The sequence below is a fragment of the Canis lupus genome, chromosome 12 (genome assembly GCF_048164855.1).
Source record: "Canis lupus baileyi chromosome 12, mCanLup2.hap1, whole genome shotgun sequence".
Classification (NCBI taxonomy): domain Eukaryota; kingdom Metazoa; phylum Chordata; class Mammalia; order Carnivora; family Canidae; genus Canis; species Canis lupus.
Genome location: NC_132849.1, coordinates 32824201 through 32841341, shown reverse-complemented (window position 1 = coordinate 32841341; position 17141 = coordinate 32824201). Strand labels below are relative to the sequence as shown.

The 17141-nt window shown below is 39.0% G+C and overlaps 1 protein-coding gene and 1 long non-coding RNA gene across 25 annotated transcripts in view; one reads left to right on the top strand and one right to left on the bottom strand.

Annotated features, from left to right (window-relative positions):
• Positions 1–17141, bottom strand: part of SLC8A1 (solute carrier family 8 member A1) — a 377788-nt gene that overhangs the window by 121343 nt on the left and 239304 nt on the right. The gene's annotated exons all lie outside the window — the stretch shown is intronic.
• LOC140601472 (uncharacterized) lies at positions 307–16503 on the top strand. Its single transcript, XR_012004483.1, has 3 exons — positions 307–461; positions 8743–8769; positions 9266–16503. It is a non-coding gene; the product is annotated as an uncharacterized lncRNA (long non-coding RNA).

Here is a 17141-nt window from a genome sequence, read left to right as displayed (position 1 = left end):
ACAGCCTTTCCTGCCAACGTATGAAGCCCAGGCTGGGAGTTGTCCAATGACTTTTCCTGTATAATCTCGCCCTAAGGGAAGACGTTACTCTGATTTTTCCACCTCATGTTTTTCCCTGGCAATTGCTGTGAGAGAATGTTGTTTTTGGAGTTGGGTAGGCAAGTGTTGTACATGATATGAAACCCCCTCCCCCCAAAAAAAAAATCTGACACAAAGCATTAGACAATTTCAGCCCCTCTATGCATGATCAAGGCCTTTTCCCACTGCTAGATATTTTTAAATGAACAGATTTGCCTCAATTTTCAGCTGGGCTTTTGCTCTTTGTGGAATGCCACCCCAGCCAGCCTCAGAAGCACTAAAAGAGGATCAGTTATACTATGGAGCAGCCACACGGGGGCACTCCTGAGATCCAGAGGAGTCTTCCTACCAAAGAAAGAATCACTGGAGTCCCAGATGAGCCGGTGGGTGTGTTTAACAAAGGGAAAGAATGTCTGGAGGATAAGACCCAGTGCACTCATTCTTTGGAAAATGTCTGCTTTATGTATTTGCCAAGTGATAAGGAATCTAGTAAATCTAGTATAATCAAAGGGCATTTGACTATTTATAGTGTTCGAAGGTAGCTTCCTAGCTTTTGAGAGAATTATATAAATGGCTATGTTAAAAATAGGCAACCAATATAATTGAGCAACCTGAAATAGGCTATGATACACACCATATGTTATGGCTATGGAAAATAAAAAGAAAAGGAATTCAGTATAAATTGAGAATCATTCTCACATATATTGACCCAGTCTCATGGAAGAGGCACATAGATTGGAATTTTACCCCTTGTGCTGTTGTATGTACAGATCTTTCTCCCCAGTATGACACCCTCCTCTTTAGCACCCTCTTTGAAATAGCTTTGATCTATTTGTTTTTGATCAGTCTATGGCTGATCCCCAATATCCCTTCCGGCTCCCAACATGTACTAATAGTCACATTAAGTGCCTGTAAATGAAGAGATATGTTCAAGCCATTTTTATCTTGTGACAGAACTAACAGTGAAAGTAGACAGTAAACAGTAAATACCCACCTAGAAAGACTAATGTGTAAATCTAAAGTAGATTAGTGAGAATTTCTCTAGACAGAGTGCTTGAGAGGACAATTTAGCAAGCGTGGAATTTGACAAGGTAAAATTTTTGCACGTTCTAACTTTATGCTGTACATATCTATTTGTTTCTGCCTGGAAAAGAACCATTAATATACAAGACCCACTTGAACCACCTAATTTAGCAGAAGAACCCAAACCAAAGAAGGCATGTCTTAGCATTAATATTTTCATTTGGTTTCATCTTATTTATAAAGGTGACTCTTTAAAAAAAAAAAATCACTCCCTGGGGTTCCCTGGGTGGCTTAGCAGTTTGGCACCTGCCTTCAGCCTGGGGTGTGATCCTGGAGTCCTGGGATCGAGTCCCGGATCAGGCTCCCTGCATGGAGCCTGCTTCTCCCTCTGCCTGTGTCTCTGCCTCTCTCTTTCTCCCTCTCTCTGTCTCTCATGAATAAATAAATAAAATCTTAAAAAAAAAAAACCACTCCTTATATACACCCTTATGTTTATTACAGCATTATTTACAATAGCTAAAATATGGAATCAACACACATGTCCATCCATAGATAGATGGATAAAGAAGATGTGATATATATATGTATAAATTATTTAAGTAAATAAATATATATATATGCGGAATATTACTCAGCCATAAAAAGCATGAGATCTTGTCATTTGTGACAAAATGGTTGGACCTAGCAGGTTTTATGTTAAGTGAAATAAGTCAGACAGAGAAAGACAAATGCCGTATCATTTCATTTATATGCAGAATTTATGGGGCACCTGGGTGGCTCAGTTGGTTAAGCATCTGATTCTTGGTTTTTGGCCCAGGTCATGATCTTAGGGTCATAAGATCGAGCCCTGTGTTGGGCTCCCCACTCAGCAGGGAGTCTACTTCTCCTCTCTCTCTCCCTCTCTCCCTCTGCCCCTCCCCCCACTCATGAACTGTCTCTCTAAAATAAATAAATATTTAAAAAATTTTTAAAAATAAAACATAAGCAAACAAACAAAAAACAGAATCAGACCTATAAATACAAACTGATGGTTACCACAGGGAAGGGAGGTAAGGGGAGGGGCAAAATGGGTAAAGGACAGTAAGCGATACAGGCTTCCAGTTTGGCTCCAGTTATGTTATTAATAAATCATGGGAATAAAAGGTACAGCATAGGGAATATAATGATACTGTAATAGAGTTGTATGATGACAGATGGAAGCTACACTTGTAGTGAGGGCAGCATAATGTATAAACTTATTGAATCACTATGTTGTACACCTGAAACTAATGTAACATCATGTGTCAACTATATTCAAATTTTAAAAAGTAAATAAATTACTCCTTCCCTGCACTATTTGCTGCTCTCTTGAGATGCATGTTATGATAAATGCAAACAAATATTTTAAAATCATACCAAATATCCCCAAACAGATATCATGTCCAATTTCTAATCTGCAATAATGTTTTATGTATTATTATATTTAATATAATCATTTATAATTATGTATTATATGTGTGTCAGAGAGATGTTGAATGTTTTATATACATTGCCTTATTTTATTCCAGAAAATCCATTTTATAAATGAGGAAATTGATGTTTACAGAAGTTAAGCAACTTGTCTACGTTTGCATAGTTAATAAGTAGCTGAACTGAGACTCCATAGGTTTGTTTCAGCAGCCTATGATTGTAATTGTTATACTCTATGACTAGATTGGACTAGTTTATCAAATAGCTCTTCAATTAACCCCTCTTCTTTTAAGAGTTTTAGCAGATTTTAAGTATTTCTTTTCCTAGCTAGTCAAGAACTTAATTTTTAAGCTGTAGACACACATAAGTTACGATTAAAAAAAAAAAAAAAACCAAATACATGCTCCAGATAGAGACTAGAGTTGCATTTCTTGCCAGTGGGTGGCTACAGCCACACTATAAAGCACATGATACACATCCATCCAGACCTTGCTTTAGAAACCCATTTTGAAGAGGGAAAACTAGAAATACGTAGACTGTGGTCTTCATTCCATTTAATAAGGCCTGCTTTTATTGGGTTTCCCCTATAATTATGCAACTTTTAGCCAGAGTCAAAATAAGGCAAAGATGTTTTTCTGCTTGGATTTTATTCAACATGGTTCATTTGTAAATGCTTCCAACTGGTCCCCATGACAGACTTTGTTCACTGTAGTTCTTCTTGACTTTCATTAAGCAGAACCTCAGATCTGAGCAGTGTGGCCCAGACATTGGGCTGGTCAGCCTGCTCAGCAGTTCATCTTCCTGAACATCACCTTTAAGATCTGCCAGTTGAGTGTGTGGTGTTTCCAGCGTTGCCTTCCAAATAGACATTTTATAAGGAAAAGTGGCTGCTGCATAATTCATTTCAGAAAGAAGATGGTGAACACGTTTTGCTTTGATACGCCTTCACACGAAGTCTGTTTGTTCATGGGAGGTTTGCGTTCTCTTAAGCATGCAGTTTTTAAAAAAATTCTGACTACTTGTTTATGGGCTTCTATTCCAACACTTTAGAGAAGATTTTTTTTTTTTTAATTTGTTTTCAATGCTGTCACTTTAAAGGAAAATGGTCAGATGTGACTAGGGCTGGGCAAATGTGGTCTTGCTTTCACTGCCTGACAAAACTTGCAGTCTAATAGACTTCTGTTTAAAACAAATGAGCATGTTCCATCATTGCCTCAGATTCTTCCTTCTTTCCCCATATCTTCTGGAATGTAACATCTAAGGGTGGGAAACAGTCATTTTAGTGGGAAAACATGCTGGAGGGGAAAGGCCATTTCCTACAGACTACCGCTAGAGGAGAATTTGGTCCTCATCTTTGGCAGAAGTGGGGAGTTAGTACCTTTGAATCAACTCTGAGCTATGTGAAGCCTTTGAGCCTTGGTGAATTTTCCAAGCACAGGGCATTGGCTTTCTGTAGCCTGGAATGAAGAAGTCTACTGTCCTCCAGAGAGCATGGCAAGTGCGGGTGAGGTGCACTGCTTAGCTATGGCCCACCATGGTCCTGACCAGTCAGACTCCCGGTTAGGCCTAATCACAGAGGGCTTTGTTGACAGATGATTGGAAATGCTCCTGACCAAAGTAACTTTAGAACACAGCAGAGGTGTGTGTATAAGTGTATGTGTGGTTTTCGGGGGTGTGTGTGTGTGTGCACATGCACATAGAGAGAGAGGAGTCTGAGGCATGGATCTCACTAATGTGATTATTTAAATAAACTCTCCCAAATGCTAGAGTAGCAGATGGCACTACAAAAATGAAGAAAAAAGGCTCAGGGCATATATGTCACATTAGCTATATTGGCCTGCATTCAAATGATAAACATTTTCATCACCCCAGGTTATAGCTCTGTTTTAAATTTTTTGTTAATATGTTAATAGAAAATGCAAATTCACACATAGAATTCTAATAAAAATGCATAAATAATTAGACTTTACAAGAGCAAAGGACCTTAGGGATTATTTCCTCCAGCCCTCATTGTAAAGGTGAGGTCAAGAATTAAACCAAATTGCAGAGAAGTTCAGTGTCTTGCTAAATGTCTTACAGGTAATTGAAGGTACAACTGTGATTAAAATATAGATTCTCTGACTCTATGTTCAGTGTTATTTCCACTATCACCTATAATAGATTTAGAGGCAAAGATTAACTTGTGTCAGCTATGCGCAATTCCCAATAAAATGTTGCAACAACCCTTGATGAGTGTGTATTCCCTGATTTCATACTTGGTGGAAGGTAGTGATTCTGAGTCCATTAAAATGATTGCTTGATTTTTTGAATCGTAGTTCTCTATTACACCAAAACTATTTATAGAACTTTTTTAAATATTTTATTTATTTATTCATGAGAGACATAGAGAGAGAGAGGCAGAGACACGGGCAGAGGGAGAAGCAAGCTCCATGCAGGGAGCCTGATTTGGGATTTGATCCTGGGACTCCGGGATCACACCCTGAGCCACAGGCAGACGCTCAACTGCTGAGCCACCCAGGCATTCCTATTTATAGAACTTTTTAAAAATCACTTTCAAGGAGATAAATAAATAAAATTTTCAGCTTTTGAGGACACTAAGGTATATTAAGCAAATGAAATATTCCAGATTGTGGATTAAAAATAAAGTACAAACTATAGGGTGCCTTTTTTCCACAGTTATTTGAAATTTATTATAATGTTTTCCTATTGAGGTCTTATTGGGAGAGAAAAGAAAATCTGTCAGTTTTTTCTAGATTTAATAAATTTCCTTTGAGTGATATATAGCTGGGAACAAAAGTACTGCATATATAAACAAATTATGATGACAGTAGCCAAGGAGAAGCCTGAAAGTGGGCCTACCACCTATTGATGGAGAAGATCTAGCTCTAATCTTAAGAACCTTAGGTCATTTCTGGTTTTGAAGGGTGGTATTATTTATTTATTGCAAAGTAACATTTTGGTCATAAGCAATTTCAAAACAAACAAATCTATACCCAATGATGTCTTCTATCTTGATTTTTGCATCACCGGAGGCAAAAGATTTTTATTTCTAGGGACATTCAGTGGGAGCAGGGTGGGTAGCAGGGCTGAAAATGGGATAAGCCAATTGTTACAGGACTGTGTCAATTTTCTTATGCTGTGATACCTCTAGGAAACACATACAGATGAAACCCAGATTTCACAAAAGTCAATTGTTCTTGAGATGGAATTATGGCTCCTTCCAATTCTCTTCATGATGTTATAAACAGAAAACAATGACTGAGGAGGGAGACCACACTAAGAGATGCATACCGCCCTGACAATTTAAGCAGATGGATTCATTTGGTGTGGCACCTCTCAGGGTTGCCATGAGCTCATCAGAAATGTCTCTGTTACAATGTCAGCCAAATGGAAAACAGGCCTATTGCTCTAGAGATGCCCATACTTTGTTGAAAGGAGCTTCTCTCAAGACCTTTTGAAATAAATAGAATAGTTATAAAATTTTAAGTATCTTTACTTGGGGTAAGTGCTAACAAACAAAATGACATGTCCCATTTATTATCAGTGGTTTCCAAAATTCAGTGCCTGCTTGGTTCATTCCCATCATTCACCATGTTCCATATTTTCATAAGCCTTCAGGTTTTCATGTGGGTGGACAGGCCTCGGTCTTACTCTGCCAGTCTCCAACAGCGGGGTAAGACAGAGAGGAGGTATTGCTTTTCTCACCCTAAGAAGCATTATTCTAGATGAATCTTCCAAAACTATCTAAGCTTTTAAATGTGTTTTTTTAATTATATTTTATTTTTTTAATATAAAGTTAGGTAAATATTACCATTGCTTTGTTTCTCAGGTTGTATCATAGTTAAAATTGCCAAAGAATCATCTAAATACTGAGAGTAATGACAAACGATAATGTATACTGTGGCTCAAGCTGTTTTCCAATCTGATTAGCTACCAAGATCGTATTTAAGACTAGGAAGGGTGGAGACTTCACTGGAAATGACTCATGGATGTTCGGTTTGTGGATTTTATTTGGAAAAAAAAAAAAAAAAGATGTGTTTTGATATGTAGCAATAGTTGTTTCAAAGAAAAGTGTTGAGTCAATATTGAGAAATACACCTCCAAATCTATTAATCGAGGTATTTACTCTTAAAATGTGTGTGTGACATTCTTAAAGTAATTCAAGCCATTGTTGATACCTGGACTTGACAACCTATGAAATAATTCCTTAATTCTTAAATGGATATTGTGATGAATATTAAAAATGCTAGCAGAACAAAAATTGTCTGGAAATACAGAGAATGGTTTCTTCAGTATTGCTTTCTTATTAGGAAAGGAAGAAATTTAATATGGTGTAAGAATAGAATTTTGGAATTAGGTTGAGTTAAAATTCTTGCCTACCAGTAAGTGGCATTAGACAAATTACTTAACATCTTGAGCTCAGTTTCTTAATCTAGGAAGTGAGAATAGTATATGTATTATGAAGAGATTATAGATATTGAATAGGTGAAACAATCTAAGATATGCTTCGCCAGTAGCAGGTGCTTAATATATCACGCCATTAAAGTTGGTGATTATTAACTAGGGCTTTACAATAAAATAATCGATTCAAATTTTAAAGATGCACATGCCCTGGTTCTATGACAGGAAATTCTAAATCCAGAGGGGTACTTTTGTGTTTGGAGAAAGCTCCCCAGATAATTCTGGTGCACACTCTGGTTAAGAATGACCAGTCCAGAGGCACCTGGGTGTCTCAGTGATTGAGCAGCTGCATTCAGCTCTGGTTGTGATCCCAGGGTCTTGAGATCGAGTCCTGCATCTGGCTCCCCACAGGGAGCCTGCTCCTCCCTTTGCCTTTGCCTATGTCTCTGCCTCTCTCTCTCTCTCTGTGTCTCTCATGAATAAATAAATAAATAAAATCTTAATAAAAAAGAATGACTAGTTCAGTTAATTTTCATCTTTTCAATAGAGGTACACATGAAATATTTCTTGGACACCCTTGGACTGAAGAAACTTTCTCCTAACCAAGCCTCTCTATGGCCAGTTATTTAATTTGGGGTTTGGGGAAGGACAGTTGGGATATTTTCCCAGAGTACTTCAGTGCTATATAGCTAAACAACAGCAACAACAAAACCCACAAAAAACCAAACCAAACAAAAAAATCTTAAGTATATTTGTATGCGAAAAAGTGCCTATGTCTATCCAGTAGTTCCACTAATGCGATCATGGAACTATGGGAGGTAAGAGTTTGATTCCCACTCAGGCTTTTTAGTTTTCTCAGCTACTCAAGCCCTGCCCCCCACAAGCCATTGCATGAAGGCATCAGGCAGCAGAGTGTATACAGATCTACAGAACCTCCTGAAATTACTGGGAAGAGTTAAATATTAGCAAGTGGTAATAAAAAAAAAAGTGCTTTTTTCAATAATCATTTTGAAGGTTTGTTTTTTTTTTAAGAGCCCCCCTGAAATACTGGGTGTCTGAATGGGATATTACTAAAATACTAGGGTATGAAAATAATTCTCTTTTTAACATTAAAAAAAGAGAAAAATCTCACTAGAAAAAACTCAGCGTATGAGGTGGATAAGCTTCAGACAAAGGGAAAACCAAATCTGCTAATCAGTGACACAAAAAAATATCAACCTCTACTTCATGTTGCCAGAGAGACCGTGTAAACAGACTTATACAAAGAGAAGTGGCTGGCTGGCAATAAGGCTAATGTGGAAAACCTCTTCATTGTTGTGTGGCATGCTTCTTTTCAGAACAGCAGGAAAAGGTGGTGGGCAGAGAGGAAGGAAAACAAGAATAGAAGAGTCTTTCTTCCAAAGAGGGGCATCTGAGTCCCTGAGGGATGAACTTAGCCCACTCGGGATGACATCTTAGTAAATTACTTGGAAATAAAGCCTGGAAGGCCTATGAATTGTCTCACAATTCCCTTAGTACTCTGTTCTTTGATCAGCTGCGTGAGGAAGTAGGCTCATAAGGGATTTTTTTTTTAGAGGGAGGGGGAGGGGCAGAGAGGGAAGGAGAGAGAATCTCAAGCAGAATTCCCTGCTGAGTACAGAGCCCAGGGGCCTCGATCTCAGGACCTGAGATCATGACCTGAGACCAAATCAAGAGTCAGATGCTTCATGCATCAAGCCACCCAGGCGCCCCACAAAGGAGATCTTTTAATTCAAGCTTTCAACCTATGTTTACTTTGTGTTTTCCATGCAGGGGCAATGCCTGGAAGTTGGGGAAAGGGTGAGTAACTGAATCTGTCTGACTGCTGGAGGTCACCATTTAATAAGTAAATACAGAGTAGGCCCCATCTGACTTACAGATCTTTCCTCTTAAAAGTTTATCTAGTCTAACCACATACCTAAATGCAATTATTTCCCCTGCATTAACGTCAACACAAACAGGGTATTATATATAAATACAGTGGAGTTTCAGGTGATCCTGTTCAAGATGTTTGCAGTACATGGTATAGAAAAATGCTCTCATTATAAGCTTTAGAGAGAAAAATGTTGTTTTTACACCACAATACATGCAGTACGATTACTTATCTGTAGAACTCTTCGGCAAACAATAAGTAAACAGGGGTCTTTAATGATGGATATGAAAACTAGGGATTATCGTTTTCTTCCTTCTTTTAATTTGTCTCCAAATTTTCTATAATGTGCCCATATAAGAATTTATAGTTTATTAATGTGAATTTGGCTGCAGATGTTGAACTTTGTAGTTTATTCTTTTATAGAGTCTGAAGTGAGCACCATGAAGCTTGACAAAAATCAAGATATAAAACAGTTCTTTCTACATCTGCATATTTGTCTGCAAGTTTTTTTTGTTTTTTTTTAAGAAAATGCCTTTTTAAATGTGTTTCTTCAAACCTGTCACCATAGAAGTTGCTTGTTTTGAGAGGGGATAAAATAAGATTGCAAACCAGCTCTTACTTCATTGCAGTTTCCACCTAATCAGAAGGCAAGTGTTAGCATTGGTAGTTACACATTAAAAGGAAAAAAAAAAAAAAGGAGTCCTTTCCAATTGCTAAGTCATCGATAGATTAAAAATAGAAATGAGATTGGGGTCTTAAGTCATTTCCCCACAGTGTGAGGGTCAGAAAGAACACCACTTTGGAAAAAGGCAGCCAATGCTCAGTGCCCAGTCTTGGCAAGTTGAATTAATAACACTGCTTATCAAGCTGCTCTTAACTTGAGTTGTTAAATGTGCTTTTTTCTTTGTAGGATGTTCTGCTGTTGGATCATACGGACAGCCTCTTCAGAAAGGTCATCAGGAAACATGAAGTTAAATGTAGCAAAGAATTGCTGTTTTCAACTCTCAAAAATATCATTTTCTTTATACAACTGGGTGAAACATTACCCTGTGTTTTCATTTCAAATTTTGCTCCAGAAAATTATGCTTTAACCATCAAGACACACACTCCACGACAATGCCATCCTAGTGAGATCTAGTCAGTCTGAGTAGCTGGTAAACTTATCAGATCCACCGAACTCTCAGGAGATTGTGAACTTCTGCTGGCACATTGGTTTCTGTTCATTTTCACAAGATTGACAGGCTCATTATGGTAATACGGACATCTCTACTTGAGAGCTCATACTGTGCAATTGTAATTTTGCATATGTTAATGAGGAGACATATCAAAGAGTGAACATTTGGGCTGATGTGCAAGGCACCATTTAATTATCAGAACAGTATGGGATTGAGCTCTGTCATTGATTCTTCCATCCCTTCCACCTTGTCTTTTCTCAGATTATTCTATTTCTTCCTAGGTTTTCTTTCTTTCTCTTCTTTCCTTTGTTTCCCCCCAATAAATGACAGATTTTTTTTTTTAATGCCATCTCTATGGCTGCACTGGAAACAAGAATTCTTTCCTCCTAGTTGTTGCTTAACATCTGCAAATGTGAGAGAATTTTAACATGACAAACAACAAAGAATTAGAAATAAACTGACACGAAACAGCGGCTCTTCTCTCCCCCACCTCCATGGTGGAAATGATGATATCCTCACCATCTGCACATTCGCAGGCTGTTGAGTGGGTAGAAAACCAGCTGGAGATGCAGCCCATGGCAGGGATCCAGAGCCTAAGCTTCTGGGAGGTCCTAGAAGCTCAAGATGCCTCTCAGCTATTGGATTATCTCTTGCCATGTATATTCAAGGGGACAATGTAAAACATGTTTCCAACCTCTTCGTATGGAGAGGATTTCCATAAACAGAAGGCTAAGGTAGAGTAGGGGATGGTGTTTTGGACTCAGTGTTCGGGAACCAAGTCCTTGGGGGTCTTCATTTGCAATTTGAGTATCTTAGGTCTATCACTTCACCTCTCTGGAGTCTGGTTTTCTCATTTCAAAAGGGACAGCTTCCAGCTTTAAAATCCCATGATTTTGTAATGGAAAATACGTGCAGAATTAAGAGAAGGATGAAAATAGTTTAGGGATGTCTCCTTCACCTTGGTTGACAAATTATGTTTTATTTTATTTTGTTTTGTTTAAAAGATTTTATTTATTTATTTGAGAGACAGAGCATGCAAGAGCAGGGTGAGGGGCAGAGGGACAAGCAGACTCCCGGCTGAGCAGGGAGCCCAATGTGGGGCTCCATCCCAGGACTCCAGGATCACGACCTGAGCTGAAGGCAGATGCTCAACCACTGAGCCACCCAGGTGCCCCAACAAATTATGTTAAGAGTAGAATATCACTGCACTTCCAAAATATGACCCTGAGGCAAGAGTTGTGGTGGAAAAGTAAACAGAATGCCATACTCTTCCCATCAGCTAACTGAGGAAATATGATTATTCTGAGCCCAAGAGACTCTGCTAAAAAAGATAGAGGCGATGGCTCCATTTGGTTCCTGCAAGGCGCCAACTTGTGTCCATGTGTGTGCCAGAATGGAAGTTAGGGCCATGGTACAATCATCCCAGTCTGCAAACAGGGAGAGTGGGGCTGACAGGCCCTAGGCGCTGTTCCTGGTGCCATGCTGGAACACAAAAATCCAACATAAGCCATAGGAGGGCTAACCACAATGGAGTACAATGGAGTAGTGACATGGCAATATTTGTATGAAAAGCCACCTTGTAGCCTCTTAAGAAATGTAATAAAACCATAAGATACACAACATTTTAGTTTAATTCCTAAAATGAACATTGGTCCCTCCTCTCCTAATTGGATGTCATAGCAATAGTGTTAAGGATACTCCACAAATTCTTGTGGAAGAAGCCAGGAGAGATATGAAATATGCAATTATTTTTGGGGGTGGCTGCTTGGAGTTCTAAGGTGTTAACTCTAATATGTTTTAAAACCAAGACTCATTGGCCAAGATACACTTTCCTGAGTTTGAGAATATATAAAGGTAATGACATAGCGCTATACATGTGCATGTATTTATATGACAAAAATGCCAAAGTGAATGTAAAAGACAATCCAATCCTTGTTTCAAATGCCCTTAATGGAAATAATTCTGTCTTTACCATCTATAGTCGTTGTTTGGATCTACTTAATATTCTTGTTTCCTCTATGTTACATTATATATTCCCTTTAGGGCACATTTTTGTACTACACATGAGCTAAATAAGTTTTGTTTTTGTTTTTGATATCACTCAAGGCTCCCTGAGGCTTAAACCAAGCACTCAGAGGAAACATAGTCTGTAGGGAAGCCGCAAAGCCTGTCCTCAGTCCTAAGCTGGGCTTTCTCCTGAACACACCCAGGCCTACTGTATGGTTGAGGCCAAAGGCACTTCCTGCATCCACATTCCTGGGAATGCTGGATTTGTTCCTCCAACATGCCACTTGAGACGAGACAGGGGGTCTGTCACACCACACTCTGCTGTTTCCCTCTCTATAGTTGGGGGTAGCAATGGGGGTGGGGTAGGAGGGAAAAATACTGCTGCAATTCAGAACAGCAGGGTAGCCCATCACAAGTCCAGATGACCATCTCTGTAGCTCCACCTGCCCAAATATGGGACTGAGTCCATCAAGAAAAAAAAAGACATTTTACACAGGGAAAAATACATTTACCTATATGTATATTTATATGTGTACATAAATTTTATATATATGGGCATATATGTGTTAAGGTACATATATACATATATTCATAGTTTTCAGTCTAAATCTTATAGCCTGCTATAATCTTTCTAGTTGCAGTATAGCTAACAGCATGGTGAAAACTACTTGCAGATCTTGGCTCATTTTATTTTATTATTTTTTTAAAGATCTTATTTTAGAGAGAGAGAGAGAAAAAGAGCATACAAGTGGGGGAGGGGCAGAGAGGAGAGGAAGAGAAGCAGAAACCCCACTGTGAGGGGAGCCCAAGAATCCCATGACCCTGAGATCATGACCTGAACTGAAATCAAGAGTCCGCCGCTTAATCGACTGAGCCACCCAGGCGCCCAAATCTTAGCTGATTTTAAATGAACACTGGTGTAGTATGGAGGCTGCCTAACCCACCAACACTTTTCCATGTATTTCAGAAAACCTTTTTAGATATACTGCAGGGGAATATCTTTTGAACAAGTTCCCTTCATGCAGCTCCTAAACAGATGATGGCATTTGACTCATTGTGTCCCATTCGCTTGTCATCAGCTACTGGGGGAGAATTAGATGGGTCAAAGAGGAAAAGTAAGAAATAATAATGAAACTCCTGGTTAAAAAAAAATTCAGTGACAGTTACGGAAATGAGCTCTTTACCACCCTTTCTGTGACCTTTCCTTCTTCCTTTTTTTTTTTCTTTTTGGACCCTCCTCATAGGCAAGCCTTAGTTTATGGCAGGAACATCATCAAGTGAGGTCCCAGAGAAAGAAAAATGATTAGAGAAATAGCCGCTATTTCCAAGAGCATATCAGATCATGGCCAAGCACATTATGTCAACACTCCCCCTGCGACAATCTAGTTTTTACTGGAGTTAATTAAAGCAATTAATTCCCTTCCCTTTCAAAGCAGGGTGATTACATAAATAGATAAATTCCCAATCCATACCCGTAAGGCAAGTGATTTCTCTGCACCTCCCTCAGTGTGTCAAAACCTAACTGAACTAAATTATCCGTTTTTAAAATATGACCTTGCAGAAATTCTCCATCCACTTTTTCTGCTTTGTCTTCCTATCTGGTGGGATGGTAGAACCACATCTCCACATAGACACAGGACTCCAAGGTTAATTAAGCCTTTCACGTAGCAAAGATCGGTGACGTCCAAAGGGTGACCCCAGTGACGGGAGTAGAATGGTGGATATACACCCTGACAGTCACCACTGAGTTCTTTTCAACAACAATTTACCAGTGTGGGTGATGCTGACAATAATTAGGCAAACAGAATGCCAAACAATCGTAAGAAAAGCTGTCAAACATTTTGTGTTATTATCCCTTGCGCAGGCCTGTGATTTATCATCACAGAAAAAGTACATTAAAAAAAAATCTCCATAAACAGCGACATTTTGTTCAAATTACAACCCCCGGCTTTCCTGTCTGCCTGCAGACTGACATCTCCAATGTCAGATACAATGTTCGGCAATTTTTTCCCTCATTCGCTGGGTTGGGTTCTAGCCACTGTCGGGGAGAGCTGGTGTGCCAAAAGCAGGAACAAAGCACTCTCAGTACATGGGAAGCCACTTGCCTTTCAGATGTCAAAACGAAATAACTGCCATCCACATTTCCTTCTTAGATTCTCTGGGTCACATGGGTCCTAGAACTTGAAATATGGTCTTTTGCACCAAGGCTCCTACCATCACCTTTTCCACCCTTTTCACTCAAGACCCAGTTTGGGGTCCTGGACTTGGTTAAAGTGTATTTTAAGGGCTTTGATCTTTTCAATATAAAATCAACCTTCTAGATGATGTCCCCAATGGCTGTAATTGAACCAGAAAGAAAAAGAAACTTTTCTAATCTAATTTCTTTAGAGTTTGGCACAGTTCTACAGATAAATTCTTATAAATTGAGAAGTACTGCAAGGATACCTCCTTCCAGGGATGCTGGGCCAATGAGACAGACGTAAGGTACTAATATGATGATTTAATAGAGTCCACAGGCAGTCTTTAACTTAGATGTCTGGGTTGCTAAGTGTTGAAATGGACCTTGGAGGTCATATAATCTACCTTTTCAACTAATGAGACAAATCCTGTCTATGATACTTCTGGCTCAGGTTGGGAACTGGAATGTTTCCAAGGATGGGGATGTAGCAGCCCTTCCCTGACAAACAGCTGGCTGCTGAAAAAACCTAAGATTTGGATCTTTAGTGTCTGCAACAACCCCTCGTCCTATCCTATTCAGACATCAAGATCCACTTAAGGATGAGAACCCCTGCCCCCCTATGTATTGCCTTGTTTGAATGAATAGCCATTTCCTTCTATCCTCTTGTAAGGGCTCTTTCCCACTCCTTCCGTCACCCTTTCCTTAATCTTTACACCCACAAGAGAACCTTTCCTTCTCTTGACCCTCTTTTGTGACAGTTTGGTCAGTCACTGAGTATCATCAGTAGAGTCAATCTTCATTTTATTTAGATTTTGATTTTTAGAAACAGCCAACAATAATTTTACTTGAAATATAGCAAGTCATGTAGGTTAGCACACAGAGTAAATGAGCTCTAATTTCCCCCTAACCATGTATCTTCTTCTAGTAACCTTTCCACAAGGCATTCAATACCTCCATGCTGACTGCTGGCTGCCCAGGGGCCCTCTCACTAGGTTAAGGCCTAGCGGATGGCACTTAGGACCTTTTCCAACCATCTTTCCTATCAGAATTCACGTGTCCTGTGTCTCATAACCGAGAAGGTTGATAATAAATTCAATGGACTAATTTAAACTAGGGTGTTGACAGCTTCTATCAGAACATTAAAAATAAAAGGATGCTTTAATATATTGTAACCCAACTAACATTTACACATAAACAGTGACTCATTTCCTTAGCTAACAAAGGAAACAGAGGTTTCATTTTCTTTCTTTCTTTCTTTTCTTCTTTCTTTTCTTTTTACTCTCTCTCTCTCTCTCTTCTCTTTCTCTTTCTCATTCCTCTTCAGAGACAAATATGAGTTATACCCTACAACCAGTTCATCTAATTCTGGCAGCTGGTTTCTCAAGGGAAAAGGAAAATTCATAAGGAAGGACCAGGTAAAGGATGTGTAGAGCTCACTGAAAACCCATCTCAGCTACAGAATGAACAACTCACAGCTTCTCAACCAACCTCACCAAATCAATTTTAGCATCCTTTTGTCCTGTGGGCTCCCAACCTACCCTGATTGATCTAGGCTTATCAGAAACAAAAGCAAGCAGTAAAAACCAAAATAAATGAACTATCTTTTAGAAGCCTTCTCTCTTGTTCAAAACATTTAAATTTATATCAATTATACCTACAGTAACTGGAGGAAAGGTAATATGAACCCATACCTCTAGTAAAGAAGAGGCTTAAATGAGAACTTTGGGTTCCTTTCAAACCCAATTATGATGTAGTCTAACATGTGATATGACTGAAATATATTATCTTTCCTTTCTGAGGTATGAAGTTGAATATGCATGTATGTGTTCGGTTTTGGTTTTTTTAGATCTAAATGAAACAAAGTGGTTCATTTTATATATCTGGACTCTTTCAAGCAACAAAACTAGGTATGCAGTTTTCTATCCCTCATAATCATACCTAAGACATGTGGCAAGCATTTCAGAATTCAAAGTTTTTTCATGATTTTTTCATCTTGTTTCCGTATACAAATTAAAAGGGGGTAGAATCACTCTATGTAGTCACAGCTGGGAATAAAGTTGGGTGAAGAAACAGAAAGGAATAGAAATGGAAGGACTTTTATATATTCTTCTTTACAATCTAAGTATGTTGTGCACATGAAGATTGCAACAGAACTAGATCAAAATGGCCCTTGCTCTGCTTGGGGAAATATATATTTTTTTAAATTTTTAAAAGATTTTATTTATTTATTCATGAGATACAGAGAGAGAGAGAGAGAGAGAGAGAGAGAGAGAGAGGCAGAGACACAGGCAGAGGGAAAAGCAGGCTCCATGCAGGGAGCCTGTCGTGGGACCTGATCCCTGGTCTCTAGGATCACACCCTGGGCTGAAGGCGGTGCTAAACTGTTGAGCCATCCGGGCTGCCCATGCTTGGGGAAATCTTGGTTGTAAGGATCTTCTATAGTAGAAAGGCAGGTGGGTCTATCACACTACCTGGCAGGCAGTCCGGGGTGTGCTCACTGGTTGTATTGAGATCAATTACCCACAAGTCCCTATGGAGCTTCCCTATGGAACAGGGGAAGCCTAGGCCATTGGTATTCTGCGCACACACACACTAACAGCTTGTGCTCGCAGAGGCAATCATTTCTCAGCTGCTTTCAGATTCTATTTATTGTTTATTTTCCCCTTTGGCTGAAAAGGTTTCTCCTTCATACTAAGAAGAGACACCAATCTAAGAGAATGCATTAGAAACTGCTCGATTGGTATTTTGCTGGAATTCTACTGGGGTTGAAATGCTCAAACAAAATGTGATGAAAATTTTAGGGTGTTTTGGGTGACTTCAACCCCAAGTTCTTACTAGGGTGACTTGATTTCCTGCTCTTAGAGGTTTAGGCAAAGCTAGTTTGAGATCAGAGGTCTGGTAGATTCTGAAAATGAGGCAGCTTTACATCAACCATTCA